The sequence below is a fragment of the Plodia interpunctella genome, chromosome 13 (assembly GCF_027563975.2).
Source record: "Plodia interpunctella isolate USDA-ARS_2022_Savannah chromosome 13, ilPloInte3.2, whole genome shotgun sequence".
Lineage (NCBI taxonomy): Eukaryota > Metazoa > Arthropoda > Insecta > Lepidoptera > Pyralidae > Plodia > Plodia interpunctella.
The window spans coordinates 1,819,977-1,831,270 of NC_071306.1; the positions used below are offsets into that span (position 1 = coordinate 1,819,977).

Here is an 11,294-nt window from a genome sequence, read left to right on the forward strand (position 1 = left end):
TGTACCAAATTTCACAACAATCGTGCAGTAAATTTTGCGTGAAAGAGTATATATACATCCTCACAATCTTTCTACTAATATTATAACTGCGAAAGTTACCTAATGTCTTCGGATTTTTCCTCCACCACTGAACCTCACAAGAGCAACCGCAAAAAGTCTACACAATACACCAAAACCACATAAAAATCAAACAACAAATAACAGAAAATCTATCAATGAATACAATTTCCACGTAGGAACTAACAAAGCCTCGCACTACATAAAATAAAAAGCATGCTGTGTTTTACTATATCATAAACTCACAACTAGAACACGAAAAGAGGCTTTATTTCACAACGGAGAAAGGCGAGAATCGAATACTTTTGGGATAGTGAAATCAGTTGTCAAATGTTATTACGAACCCGAGGGCTGTGTCCGCCACAATTTATTTTTTTCTCTTTCCTAGTGACAACAGATGGGGCCCTAAGGGAGAGAATATTTTGCATAAGACACAGCTTTTCTTATATTTTTGTGTTATAGAAAGAAAAGAAATGGTTAAGAACAATATATTTTTCACTAAGGCCTTTATTATAATTTATATAGAGGACATTTTTGGAGTAACTGAACTGGCAAATTATAAGTAACTAGATATTGCCCGGGGTTTCGCTCCCGTGAGATTTTTGACATAAAATATAGCCTATAGCAATCTTGGATAATGTACCTTTATAATGGTGAAAGAATTTTTGAAATCGGTTCGATAGTTTCGGAGATCATACGTCTCAAAAATACAAACTCACAAAGTCACAAACTTACAAACGCCTCTTTATAATAATAGTATAGATGTCTGGCCAAATTTTATTATTCAAATTATTTTATCGTCGAATAAATTCTTAGAGGAATATAGTTTTATTTTTATATACAGTTAAACAGTAAATAAAAATGAAAAATAATAAAAATATCTAAGCTGTTAGAAAGTCATCTATAGGTAAATAAAGAAGAAAATGAAAGGAAACCGATAAGCACTTTAATAAAATATTCTTCAATACGATGTATCTTCGTTACATTCTAAGTGTCCAAAATTATAAAATTTGTGGCCATCCATCAAAATTGACTGAACTGTTCGAATCCTACTCATGCCATTAGAGTTTGTATACCAATCGGACTCATGTGTAGTAGTTTTCATCGACCACCACTTGCTTCCGGTGAAGGAAAACATCGTGAGGAAACCTGCACTCTAGTTGACTATCAACTTGTGTGTGAAATGGAAAAGACAATAGCAAACCACTCCATTAATAGTGCAAGAAAGACGTTGTGTGTTTCATTCCACGTAATAACGACGACCCTCAGCCATGAATAAGTATAAACACCGCGCCGAGTCATACTTGACGCAACCCATATCCCTCGCGATACAGCGGGGAAATGCTGCAAGTGTTATGGGCACTTTTGCGTCATCGATTCGAGGTAGCGATTGAATTGGTCACACGGCCAGTAAGTACATTATAATTTTAATGAAGTGTATTTTTAATATATTTTGATTGACATTATCATGTGTGTAAAAATATTTTTTGTAATATATATTAGATGTTGCCCGGGGCTTTGCTCCCGTGGGAAATTTGAGATTAAATATAGCCTATAGCAATCTTGGATAATGTACCTTTCTAATGGTGAAAGGATTTTTTAAATCGGTTCAGTAGTTTCGAAGATTACCCGCCTCAAACATACAAAGTCACAAACGTTTACCTCTTTATAATAACAGTATAGATTACTTCCAGATGATCGAAATGCAATCAGCTGCGTCAAACATTAATTACTAGTATTGTATAACAGTGGGTGCTCAACCGATGTCAATTGATCACGGCTCACCGAGTCTACTGGTGGTCTAGTGGCTAAAACCGGTCGCCTGTGATCGAAAGTCTCAGGATCGAATCCTGGCAACATAACTTTGTAGGTTATTTATATTTATTTATTTATATCAGTTACATTCGTGAATAGTTTTTATAGACCACTGCTAGCGATCAGTTGTTAAATCATACCCATATTTAGGTTTATTTTAAGCTGATACCAGATCAGCTACGCGACGTTGTAGCTCCAAATGAAACTATCATAAATAATTGGGAAAGTCAACTTGTTTTTCTTTCTGTTACCCACTCACATAAACTGATGAACAAATATTGATAACATTTTGTATAGATATAGCTTAAAAGTGGAAGTCTTTTGGAGAGCCCTAGAGGACTTGAGATCAGACAGATGCTATCTTATTTTTCGAAAACTAACCACACCACTACTAAACTAACCGAACCAAAAACCTGCGCGTATCTTGCCAAGGGTGCTTGAACCCTTATAGTAAATAAATGACCATATACCCTGTCAAGCGGACTACAAACTAATTCTACTTGAAGCATTTGCTACGACTAAGGACATTGAACTCTTAGGTATGTAGATGCTAGACTGAATTGAGTACTAGAAAAGCTATTGGTTCCTACAGTGGAATTTCGAACGCCTCCACGCCCGGCAATCGTGGCGGGCTGAGAGGTGAGCAGAGGGGGGTGCGCATCTCTACGTTACGATGCGTTGAAATCCAAAACAAGGGTTATAATTTCTTAAAAATTAACATAGGTAGAATATGTTTCATATTTTTCGACAACCCTGACTGCATTATCAACGTTGGCGCCTGCTTCGTGTGCAAGGCCGTTAAACAACTGTATGAATATTTTTAACTGTCTTTTTCCTTACAATACATATTGTATTACGACTATATGGTCATAACATCAAAGTAGGTATTTTCTTTAGTAAATAACACACATTTTCAACTTTTTATTTAAAGTATAATCAAAACTTTCCATACATCAGTGTTTTACAAAAAACTTCGTAAGCTATTGCTATTATCAAGTTTGCTTATCATGTAATAGCTTATGAAGACAATGTCATTTCTTTTGTAAAAAAAAATAAAAAGAAAACAAATCGTGTTTATGAATTTGAAGTTGACATTGTTGTGGCCGAAGCAATAATTAGGTTGTGATTATTAGAACAGTATGTTTTAAATCAACTAGTTATTCAATCCAGCGGGACATGATAGCAATCGTTGTCGAGAAAACTTCTCGGGGGCCCTCACACCTAAAATGCCAAGAAGAAATGAAAGATAAACAAAAGATATTTGTATTGTCAACAAAACTGTACTTATCCGTATTTTATCTTTTTGAGTAAACGAACCGGAAAAATTACTAAAGCTACAGGATTCGGCTGTTTTCTTAAATTTTGCACGTGAAATACGATTTTTTTTTTGTGTTAGATATTAGCATAAGCTGTATAGTGTTTCGGGCTTTATGCTTTCAATAATATAAAAGTTTCATCTGACTAGAATTTTCGAAATTTGTGTATTTTTTTGTGGATTTATTTTAATTAGTCCAAACTGCGACAGAGTTCCTTTCAATCCATAGAACATGCCTCATACAAATATATAGTTGGCAGGTAATAATAAAATATAATATCCGTTTGATATAATATCTATATACATTTATAATTAACTAAATCTAAATAATTAATCTCAATAACTTTCTGATAAAATTTAATGTTGTAATCTGATAGATAAATTGTTGGATAAACCTGGCTGATAGCCTAGTTCCTATCGTTAAAATTGTGTTAAATATTGGATTTATGAAAAATAATTTCAACGATACCTGTTAATGTTAACGCTATCTGATACTTTACTCTCTTTCGTCTAAACATATTCCTGGTTTCTTCCTCAGCCACTGAGCGTCGGAGCCCAGGTAACGCTTTCCTCTATTCTTTTCATCTCCACTTTACAACAGAAATATAATAAATTAACCTTAATAAATTAACCAAATTTAATAAATTAACCTAACCTTTTTTTTTTTTTTTGTTTACCCAGGGGAATGCTTGTTACGCACTGAGTGTGGGACTCCTGGGCCGCTAGTCGGCCCAGCCTACCCACTAAACCCCTGGGGCGTTTTCACGCTGCCGTTATGGGGGACGTCACGGGGTCGCTAGGCATTCGACCGCGACGCCCCCCCAGCCGGCCTTTCGGCCCCGACCTGGGCGGGCAGCAAGCACAAGTGCTAACCACCCGCCCCTTACGCCACGCGAGCGTGGCGCGGACCATCAAGCCCACTCCGCACACCAGTCAGAAAGCTGACGGGGGGAGCGGGCATCACCGACCGCTGGTCCTGAAGGGACCAGTGATCACAACACACACACAAAATCTTGGGTGCCACAGGGCACCCAAGTCTGCCTCTGTACGGGCGCAAGAGGTGATAGGCAGGTGACACCCACACATTGCACCCGATACAGAGGCAGCCACCCTTCGGCCGCAGAGGACAGGGGGATCGTCGAGAGACATACCGACTCTCCTCTTCCCCTGCGGCCCCACCGCACCGTGTTCAGCGCCACGGCCGCGCTGTGGTCGCGGAGGACAAACCCCCGCGACCCCACCTCTGGTCCCCTCTAGTTTCCACATCCAAAGGCTGGTGGCGGGTCACCAGCCAATGGCAGTACTACTGAGGGGACCGTCCACCAGGCCCAGAGCACCCACCAAAGTCTCTGGGCCTTGGGTTCCTCTTGGTTCACCGGGGTGGCTGGTTGTGTCAGACCAGCCCCCCCGGTTACTAAGCCCCACCATCGCGACAAGATGGGAACCCGTCGGGGGGTAATTAACCTTTTTTTTTTTGTTTTCGCAGGGGAATGCATTTACGCACTGAGTGTGGGACTCCTGGGCAGCTAATCGGCCCAGACTACCCACTAAACCCCTGCGGATGCCATCGGCCGCTTTACAAAGAGGCGCCTCGGATCTAACTAGCACAAGGCGCCTCAGCGACTGGCCGGTCTCTATCACCAGAGACCGGACTCTCCACTCTCAGGGGCCCTCCGACATCTGGAGGACCCCTGCCGCCGGGTGGGACCCTTGTCCCACCGATTCAGGGGGGCGCCCGCAGGCGCGCCCCCAACCACCAAGGCGAGCCGCACGCCATCCAGTCCAGAAGCAGACCGGAGGCAGCGGCTCCCCGTCTCATTCGGCCGCAGGGGGGGTAATTAACCTAACCTAACCTAACCTAACCTAACCTAAACCGAATAAAAATCCATGCAGTCGTTTTTGAGTTTATCGCGAACAGACAGACGCGGCAGAGGACGTTTTATTATAATTATATAAGTATAGAAAAAATATATATATATTACTTTAAAAGCACGAATTACGGTAAATCCTAAGATATTTTCCAGTAAAACCTAAGATTTACCAACTCTTAATGGTAAAAGTCCGAACAATTTTGCGGTGCGAACTTTTACCACCATTCACTTGGTAAATCTTTGTTGAGTTGAGAAAATAATTTTATTTTTATTATTTTTTACTATTTAAGAAGTATTTTAAAGGTTATACCTAGAAGTATTTTAAAGGTTACCTTAAATTTCTATATACCTAATTTAGTAATTAACACATACAGTACACCCGCAAGCGCTAATGGAACAAACATAACAGTTAATGGTACACCTTGTGGTTAACTGTGTTAATCAGTTTATAATCATATTGTCACTTCTGTCAACGACAATCTACTGATAACTAGATGATGATGAGGAAAGCTCGTGTTTGTACCGCAAATAATTCAAAGCATGGTACAACTGGTTGTACCGAGCAGGTCCAGCTGCTCGGTACAACCAGTTGTACTAGGGGCAATTGTCTAACTGAAAAAATTGATTGATGTACCTTTTGACAGTTCCGTTTTGTGAAAGTTGTGGTCGTCGAAAAATTAATCGCTCCATTCTTGGACTTCCCTAAATATAATGGATTATTAGCTGTTGCCTGCAGCTCCGCGTGCTGTTGCGTATGTTTGACTACGTTTTAATATTTATATATCTGATCCAAATTTCATCATAATCAGCTAAGCCGTGACAACGTCACAGATAGACTTTCGCATTTATTATATTGCCTATTGTGTATTCGTTTTATCATTATTTAATAGGGCAGAGACTTATCATGGTTCAAGCATATAATGAGAAATGAAGACACGCGTCCGTTAAATGTTAGAAAATGATAAGAAAGTCTTATTTTTCTCTTTCTTCTTTTCTCTTGTTGTGGCTCCATCGTTCACCAAAACGATGACTTTGCCAACGTCGAGGTTGAGAATAGCAATATCGTAAAATTATTTTGATTTTACAATATTGCTAATATTGCAATCAGTAGGTACTCACGGGGTACCCCCCGTGTGAAGGACAGCAAACAGACAGTTATGGAAAAGACATTATTATAAATCCAATAAAAAAGATGTACACGCCTTTTTCCATTCTTTGTGAATAACTCTATCTGTATGATTTGTCTCTATTCTATTTATTTATTTAACAAATAGTTCTATTAATAATTTAACAGTAAACACTCGAAATCACAGGTCCATTTTGACGCCTGTCATCCATCACAATACATCAAGGCGTTTGGAGTAATGGCGGGCTAACCTCAAAATTGGCTATATCCATACTAACCTTATTTATTCGTGAAAAAGATAAAGCTTTGTATGTTTTGTCTCGTTCTGTCAATGCAAAAATTTGTATAGGGGATAGTGACAAAGCATACGTTAGCTTCTATTTTATCTTTGTTATAAATTACAGGGTAATATTGTAAATGTCAAAGTGTTTGTTTATTTTTTCTTCTTTCACGTCATTGAGGTGGTTTCTGGTGTGGAGATAGTTGAAGAACTGTAGAGTGATATAGGTTAAAGTTTTTTGAGGACGGAACCGCGGTCCAGATCTAGTAGTATATTGAAAGCCACTTAACTACACATTCGGCTATCGTATCCAAAATCATAAGACTTGATGTCGTCAAGAATTATATGAAAGTCAATTGTTAGCTAAAGCTAATGAAGTCGTAAAGAAAACTAGTACGTACAGAGGTTTCATGGCTTCAACACTTAAGGACACAGGATACCTTTCATCCATGAAAAATAACTGCTCCCGTGGGAAATCACGTGGGCTAAGCCGCGGGCAAAAACTACACACATGTACGTACATAATACATAAAAGTAGTACATACAGCACACTAAGAGAAAACAAGGACAAAACATAACATTAACCTAAAACAGCATAAGTTACTAAACATTGACGATAATTAAGTCTAGTAAAATACTGTATCTTCTAAGTGTACAGCCAACAGCACATCATTCATTCAACATAATAAGAAGTGTCAGTGTTTTTTTTTCCATGTCTCCCCATCTCATCCATCGTTTTGTCATTCTTGCTTAATTATATGATATCTGGTCTATACAGGGTTACACTGGTATCTACCACATAACCTTCCAAAGGCGCATAAGGTACATAGAGACTAACATATATATATATATATATATATATAATTAAGATTGTGTAGAATCGCAAATTGGATTGTATTTTTTTTTATATGAAAAATAAAACTACGAATCACGAAAAGGCGTGGAAAAAAAGTTGTTGCTTGTTTTGATATACCCATGTAGTCTTTAGGAGGTTTTGCGTTTGATACCAGTAACCCTGTATAATTGCTTCTTGGTATTCCTTTCCTTTTTTTTCACTTATATTCTTCTGGTTCTAGTGGGATCACAATAGTTCCATTGCAGGGTTACTACTTATACGTTTGTCTGTTCGTTAACCGCCTAAATATGTTATAGCTTTTCAATATTTGCTCGCGTACCTTTGAATGTTTTCTCTTTTGTACTGAACAATGTTGTTACACGACTAGTTTCGCTTTAGTTTATTATCACTTAGGTGTAACATCCAGTGAGAGACGTAATTTACTCTAAAACTTACGTAAATATTATTAAAATCTAATAACTTCGTGTTATGAATATGAAGAAATCTCTGCCAGCAGTTTATTCGAAAGAAAATACCTGATATAAAAACAGTAAAAGTAAAATAAAAAATCTAAATGGGAAAATTTATTTATTTATTTATTATCATATATCCTAAATTAACATTACAGGTTATAACCTAATACGTTAAAATGAACATAGCGCAGCCTGTAGCCCTTGCTACAATTTACGAGGTTTGCACTATTGGTACCTTTACCAATAGTGCAACCCTCGTAAATTCATTAAAAGTGTAACAGAATATCATTAGCCATAAAATATTATGCTTATTAAAGGGATAATATTACAGTATTTACTAAAATTGAAAGGTTGCGATGTTACAAAGTGGCTGTAGACCTGTGGCGCTATATAAATTTGAGTATAACCAGCGTTTCTGCCATTTTCAATTTTCACCATAGAACTAACACTATATTTTTAAATTGTCGTTTATTTGTATTCAGTAAATATAGAATCAGTCAACATCCCAATTGAATTATTGATACTGAGGGCCAAGTGCGGGTTTGCATTTTACGTCTCACTATCGAATCGATTCGAAGTGAGGCGCAGCGAACCAATCACATTGCGGTGTGGTTGTCGTTGCGTCACAATGGCGCACTGTGATTAGTTAGCTGCGTCTCAGTGCGATGCTGAGATGTAAATAGCAAAGTCGCACAACGCAAACTGGATGCAAGCTTTACTTTATGAATTTCTCACTCACTATATTCGCTGGTGAAAAGCACAAAAGTACATAAAACCCTTTGTGTATACATTGCCAGGGTCGTTTACTTCTGAATGTAGAAGAAAACATACAGATCTAAATAGCAACAATTGTAGTGTACAAACAACTTTAATGGAGGCCGTGTTTTGTGGTTGTATTGTTCTCATAATGGGATTAATTTCAGTAAAACTCTGATTTATTGCAGGTAAATCAGTAAATAAGTTACATTAAATTTTAAATACATTTTAATTAAGGCCGTTTTCCACTGCATAGGTATTTATAGTGTCTGATAGCCTATAAACATATCAAACAGATCGCGATAAAATTGTATTTTACAAATGTTGGATAGGCCTAATTGGGGAATGTCAGTTTTGATTGTATAACAGACAGATCTATCTAGTGGTTAGTTTATACGTCAAATTACAATTTTTTTCTTTATTAATTTAAAGGAGTTTGTCAATAGTCAAACAGGCCTTAGTCTCAAATTAATCTATGTATGAGGCCCGATTATCATCCAATCGAATTTAATTTCATGATTATTACACAATTTTTATTCGAAAGCTTCAAGAAAATTCACAATCGAAAAAAATCGATCGATTAATGCGTTAAATCTGCTGTTTCGATTCTGATTTTTCGTAAATAAAGAAACTGTGTTAAACCTTTTTAAAACGCGTTTTTCGAGTTCTTAATTAACCAAAATAGCGAAACTAAGTGTACTTTCGCCATGCACATCTGTGCACAGTTTAGCACAAAAACTATTAGTACCAAAAAGTTGTTATTTAGCATGGCTATACATATTATTCATGCCGACGAAATGGTAAAATAAAATATTGAAAAAAATATATCGAAAAAATTTATTTTTATTAGCCTGTGATGTCCCACTGCTGGGCAAAAGTCTCCGTTCTACTTCGCCATCCACCCCTGCCCATTGCGTAACTCCTCCCAGCTCCTCCAGTATTTATCCATCACATCTAATTCGTTTGACCATATCTGTTCATGGATCATCATGTTCTGGGACGACGTCGATAGTAGAGATATATAATTATTTGTTAGACAAATTAAAAAAACCGCGACTTTCAATATTCATTTCGCTACAACTTTTGAACAACTGAAAGAATACTCGGGATAAAATTATCTATGACACAAAAAACACTAAACGAAAATCGGTTCATCCGTTTGGGAGCTACGATATCACAGACAGACACGTTAAACTTATAACACCTATTTTTGCATCGGGCGTTAAAAACCAAAAAAGTTGGAAAAGACACTAGAGATTCGTACAGGTTGGAATCCAAAATTCTCCGCCAGTTAAGGCATCGACGATCAAATCCACTGGATTCGTGGGATTATAACCGAATAGAGTTACATCAAAATCCACACGTCTTTCCACAAAAACAAATGAAAACTGTGTGATTTATTACAATTAAGGAACTCCTTAACAATCTCATGATCTAGTTTACATTTTTTATTTTATAATACAAATAATTAATGTAAAATTGTGTACGTATACAGTCAACCATTACTAACCTAATACCTCTTAATAATATGTATTTATTCAAACATTATTTACATTGTAAACAAAAAGCGGACATAAAGCTAAAAGCATTTTCAACAGTCAGTAATTTTCATTGTTTTATCGATTCGGTTCTGAACTCCCAGCGCCAGCACACGGTCGGTTCAGCGATCGAAATCAGTTATCTCTAGTTGGCTACAGAAAACGTACCAGCTAAATTGTTAGGTATCAATTCCATTAGGAACAACGAGCCAGATTCTGCAAAATGCAGATAAATTTATCAACTTTTGTACAAGCTTTTGTACACGACTTCACCTGCGTTGATTTGCCTTCCACAAAAATAATCCAACTAAAATTTCTAAATGCCAATCCTAACTAATATTATAAATGCGAAAATTATTTGTTTGTTCGTTCGTTCGTTCGGTAGTTCGTTCGCTCGTTCATTCATTTGATTGTTACTCTTCTCTATTCTTTGATTTACTAAACCAATCTTCTTGAAACACTAGATGGCGCTGTGTATATTTTGAAAGCGCTAATGGATATTTTGTTTAAACTATCCCAATCTCATTTCAATACGTAGAAAAACCGGTTCCTGAGGGCATTTATGTGGGCGAAGCCGCGGGTAAACAGCTAGTAAGCTATATTTAAAACAATGGCACGAATCTCCCTGGAGAAAAATCCAATCATTTTCTTTTCATTTAAATTGTTCTGCCACGAATAGAAGTGAAGCAAGTGGATTCCGTAAGCCGATTATTATATAATAAATAAATAATTAATTATAAGAGGTAAGCGTTTGTGAGATTGTGAGTTTGTATGTTTGAGGCGGCCAATCTCTGAAAGTACCGAACCGATTGCAAAAATTCTTTCACACATAAAAGGTACTTAATCCAAGATTTTTATAGGCTATATTTTATCTGTAAAACTACCATGGGAGCGAAGCCACGGGCAACTTCGAGTATGTAATCAATTTAGAAAAAACAAATGGGCATTCTGTAAGGTAAATTAATAGGTCATCAACAGCGTAGGGACACTTGCGCGAAAGATTTTTGAGCGAGACGACGTGTGCGCGCAAATAAAATGGCCACCGTTTCAAAATCCGTTTTGTCAATTGTGACCACATTGTGTTATAGAAATCTATAATACAATAAAATTCTTCGTGTGGCATAATATCAATGTAGGTAAAATATCTGTTAATTTTTTTTTTCTTATAAATATAATTGAGGAAACCGTGACCTGCACGAACGCAAACATGTCAACTCAAGCGCAATGC

General features: G+C 37.1%; 1 long non-coding RNA gene across 1 annotated transcript; it reads right to left on the reverse strand.

Moving 5' to 3' along the window:
• Positions 1 to 2,843: 2,843 nt before the first annotated feature.
• LOC128674597 (uncharacterized) lies at positions 2,844 to 5,872 on the reverse strand. The gene is made up of 3 exons (XR_008405180.1): positions 5,693 to 5,872; positions 3,657 to 3,777; positions 2,844 to 3,093 (listed from the first exon to the last, which is right to left on the reverse strand). It is a non-coding gene; the product is annotated as an uncharacterized LOC128674597 (long non-coding RNA).
• Positions 5,873 to 11,294: the final 5,422 nt, after the last annotated feature.